This window comes from Lolium rigidum, chromosome 1, assembly GCF_022539505.1.
Source record: "Lolium rigidum isolate FL_2022 chromosome 1, APGP_CSIRO_Lrig_0.1, whole genome shotgun sequence".
NCBI classification, from domain to species: Eukaryota; Viridiplantae; Streptophyta; class Magnoliopsida; order Poales; family Poaceae; genus Lolium; species Lolium rigidum.
In genome coordinates this window covers 91747838-91752988 of record NC_061508.1, presented here as the reverse complement: position 1 = coordinate 91752988, position 5151 = coordinate 91747838, and positions in this window count along the sequence as shown.

Here is a 5151-nt window from a genome sequence, read left to right as displayed (position 1 = left end):
TTTCTTGTAGTGGGACAAACATAAGATGAAAAATATACCCAAAGGTATAGATGATGATTAGAAGTTTTCACTTGAATTCAAATTTGGAAGGATTGTGATTGACCACATGCAACAATGCATGAGCATGTCAAGGTAGATGGGGTGGTGATGAGTAGAGGAGTGAGATGGGCATGATGAAATATAAGTTGTTCTTCAAATAAGAGGTCAACTGGGAGTGGTTTGAAATACTCTCTGAGTCTAGGGTTTAGTTGAAGGGAACCCATTTGGAAGTATCAAATGATCATTCATTTGATCAAGAATTAGAGGATGAGGGGATACAATGTGGTAGATCAGAGATGTGCATAAGATGTGCAAGAGTTGCCATTTGAAATAGAGTTTAATTGAAAGGTATAGGACACACCTCAATTGTCTAGAGGCAATTGGGAAATGAACCCAAGTGGGATAGAATTTCAAAATATTGAGAGAAAACTATTTGGAACATAGGAGTTCAAAATATTCTACTTACTTTCTCAAGTAAAGTAGAGTTTTTCTCAAATGTAAAATAAGCAAAAGGAAAACAAGAAATGGTATAGGTACCATAAATAAGCTTTTTGTTAAGAACGCAAAATAGAAAGTAATGTTTTTAGAAATCAGTACTTGGTAGAAATGAGATGAAAATCAAAACCCATTTCAAAGCAAGTTGAATATATGTGCTGCAATGATAGACTGAGACATCCAGGACGTGGAAATGGTAGAGGGTGTTGCATAGAGGGGATCCATGCATTGAGGTCACCAAAAACAGTTGTGGGTGCTTAGATTTCAACTGCCAACGTTTGGAACTTTTGAGCCTACCAAATCAGATTGCTGACTTAGCCTCAAAACAGGCAAGGATAAAAGAGTATAGAATGATTTAGTTCAAGACAACGACATGGTTGAGAAGTGCTCAAGATATGGTAGGTTTAGGACCAAGTGCATTGCTTTAGATTGCAAGGGAAAGATATGATAAGGAGCAGATGGTTCCAAGTTTTGAATTAAGGATGATTTGAGCTAGATTGCACAAAGAGGAAAATCAAGATGGCACACTCATGTTACCATCAGGAGAAGATTTTGATGTAGTAAAAAGGAAAACAATTTTTCCTAAGTCACACATGTGTTTTATTAGGTCAGTTGTTTGTCTGACCACTAGAGGTGTTGTTCTTTGAGGTAGCTCAAGACAAAACTCAACAAGCAAAACAAGACAATACATCTACCAACAGATCAAAGCAATTCATCATAACAAACAGATCAAGGCAATTCATCTAATTAGTTTATAGAAAAAAATTTGTTCCCCCTAATTAAGGACAATTAATCAAGGTTGCAAAAATTAGGGTGTTACATTTTTCTTGGTGCAATCATAGCCTAGATTGCAGATCATGTGAGGGTACGATGGAAGGACACAACCAGATACATCAAGCAGGAATAGGACCCACACCTGTTTTGTATCAAGGGCTCGGTTGATTTAAAATGCATGAATAAAAAATGTGGGATTTATATGACATGTCCTCATCAATCTTATAGAATTCGAAAACTACATCATTGGATCCATGAGTGTTATTGCATCAGAAACCCAAGAAATTGTAACAAAGGTAGCAATGGAGGCAATTTTTTCTTCAAAATATAAAAGTAATCATTTGTAGGAATTTCGAATAATTCTAATCATGTGAATCAAACAACCTTTGTAGAAAAATCCTAAGAATTCAGATCCTCCAAAAAGAACCAAACTATTCATTTGAAACAAAGGAGACCTATAGTCCTGGTTATCTTTCAAAAATAGATTGTTCCTATAGTTCTATGGACCCCACAAGATTGCATGAAAAAAATATCATTTAGATGTAATCGACTATAAAAATTGTTGTAGTCCCAATAATCTAACATACAATATGTTCCGTTGTACAACAGTACGGTAGAATTTAAGAATTATATTTTTATTAACAAATCCCAAAATCATAAATTCCACAAGAAAGTTACTCCCTCTGGTCTCTTTTAATTGACTTGGATTTAGTACAACTTTATACTAAATTTGAGTCCATTAAAAAGGACCGGAGGGAGTACTTTTTTGTTGGCTCTAGGGATGAAATATGAGTTTTCGTGTGGGCAGGGCAGCGGAAGGGGGTGTGACATGTGCCCCCCTCTCCGTTTATCCCCCACGAACCGGAACTTACTTTCTATTTTATTCCCCAACGAAAATTTCACGAAATGTACTTTCTGTTGCTTTGACAAAAAAAAACTCACCTTTTGTTTGCCTGGTTACATGACTGCATGAGCCTAAATTGGTTTTCGTTTCATGTGTAATCGCCAAGCTAACAAAAAGAAATTTTCATTGCCGCATTGAACGAAAACATCATTATATGCACAATAAAGATTGTCCTTTCTATCCCAAACTACAACTAAAAGTACTTCGGATTTGGACCACTTAACAGAACAATCCCCTGCGTTGCATGACAAAGTGGCATGGGTGAATTCCATGTGTCTCCCGCCCGTTGGCACCCCCCCCCCCCCCCCGCTCCATTCTGCACCGCTGACGAAATATAATGTCCGTCTAAGTTGGCATGGCATATGACTGCTGCGGGGCTCCTCAAGAACTCATTCATGGTGGTTCAATTGGCATGCGATGTTTCTCCTTGACGGCAACAGATAACATGCCATGGCGGCATGCCGTTTTGGGAGGCGTGGCAGCATTGCCTCCTCTCCCCCTAGTGGTGCGGCAGTCACACGGTATGACTCCTGACAGATGCACACTACAAAATCACTGCTGCGGCTACAACTCTGCTCAATTTTGCAATGTCACATTCATGATATATTCTACGTATTCTTTTTTGTGTGGTAGTACATGATATATTGACCAAATACTTCATCTTAATTCATGCCTAGCTGGTGTTATGTAAGTCAAGGCCAACCTTAGTATTGATTGTAAATAGTGATGCCAAACATTATGTCAATGATGGGAATAAAATGACTTAGGGCATCACGACCTTGTGATTTATCCTGGCCATATGTTACAAGCAGACTGCTACGGATTGTCCCAATTTTCACGATTCAACCAAGAGCACAAAGGGGGGAACGATGAACATATAAGACCACACAAGGGCAAATGCAAGGTAAAACTAGGGATGACAAGCAAGTAGGGCTAGAATCCAGCTCCCAAGTATGAATACCAATGTAGAAGCATTTAGATCGTCACAACTTGAACAAACTCACTCTTGATGGATCACTATTATCCTATAGGTCGGTCGACCAAATCGATTGAATCCCAAAGGAAAGATAGGTATACAGAGAACTTTAAGTCACTGCAACAAGAGCAATGTTCTTTAGTTCTAAATCATGTTTCTACTCTTAGAAGATAGGAGGAAGGGTACGTATAGATCCTCTTCTCCATAATTTTCCACCCACAAAACGATGTAGTCACAGAGACTAGCTTGAGGTCCTAGTATCTTAGGAACTTGAAATCGGACGGAGACGGTGGTCTCGGTGACTCCACATAGCCAGACAATGTCTCTAAAGAAAAAAATCTCTATCTCATATAAAGCAAAACCCCACTAAGGAGTCATTTAAGTTGTCTATCTTAACATGCAAATTGTCCATATCATCGCCTATTCATAGCCGTTGGATTCAGTTCATCTATCCATCCATTTGAGATCTCCCATCATCACGCGTGCGGGATAGCCGTGAAACGAAGTAGTAGATAGGAGACCGCAGGTCCAGATGCGTGGATTATCTCTTGAGGTCTGCCACTACACTTAACAAACGCACGGCAAAGCAAACCTTTGCCTAGTGTTTTTAACAAACGCACGGCAAAGCAAGCCTTTGCCTAGTGTAAGCGCACGGCAAAGATGTAAAAAATTGATTTCTTCTCAGCTCAAAAGGCGTGGTGTTCTATAGTTATCAACAAACAAACACTCAACTTAGTGGTAAGGTTGCACGTTTTCCCTACTCTGCACAGCAAAGGTCGTCTCTTTGCCAAACTGGGTGGCAAAGAAACCTTTGTCGTCGATGGCATTGCCGTGCGACCTTTGCCGCGTGGCATCGCACGGCAAAGCCTTTGCCGTGCATATAGTTGCACGGCAAAGACTTATTTTCCCATAGTGTGCAATGGCAGTGCGACTGTTTCCTCTTCTCATCAACTGAGCTCGATGGCTCTCTTCACCTTCTACACTTAACTCCCTTTCGTTGAATTTCCACGTCCATCTTCATCTTTTCTCCTTTTTAAGCTATTGAGTTGAATCATTTCATGGTCTCCACCACAACTATATTTCTGCATCTCTTCGCAAGGATTATTCAGGTTTCACGCGCGCGCAGCAAGGCCATGAGCTGATGGAGTCGAATTTGTAATTCCTGCCGCGGCCCTGCAAATGGGTGTCCTAATCACATATTGGAACCAATTAGTTCATCGTACAGTTCCATCGATTGCACTGTCAACTTCACCAGTGAGCAGGTAACTAACAATCTCTCAAGTTAATCCCCGGTTAAATCAACTAATTAGCATCTTCATGCTATTAAGTTAAATTCTTTCATGATCTGTTTTCTCTCATAGAATTTTAATTCCCTCACCGTACCAAGCTCTTCTTCACTTCCTGATATCTCTGTATGGATCATTCCTAATCCTTCTCTGCTACTTTTCTACAATACCGTGAGGTTATCCTACATGACTTACATTTTTTTCTTGCCATGCCTTCGATAGTTTTCCCTCCAATGTTGGATATTCATTGGTTGGTCCTTTGGATTGCTACCAAATTGTGCTATGTGTATCAGAACAACGAAACATATATGTTCATTGGTTCTTGTATATGGAGGGCTGGAGTTCCATAACCTATTTGATTGGAAACACCAGCTTGGAGTTCAATATAATTAGGGAGTGTCTAATCAACAGCTAGCTGTTTCTTTATTGTAAACAGACAGATTTCCTAACCACTAACATTGCCCCACGTATTCCCCCACCCGACCACCCCGACTGATTCCATTCTTCCCCAGAGAAAACTACCGTGTCGCGCGTGGCCGGGCAATTGTATTTGTTGCACTGTCTTCCGCATCACTTCTCTTTCCCTTCCCCGTTTTTTTCTATTCATCTGTGGACTGATTACTACCTGAGAATTGTACTCCTTTTCAATAGAGTAGCTATTATTTTCCTTCAAAAGA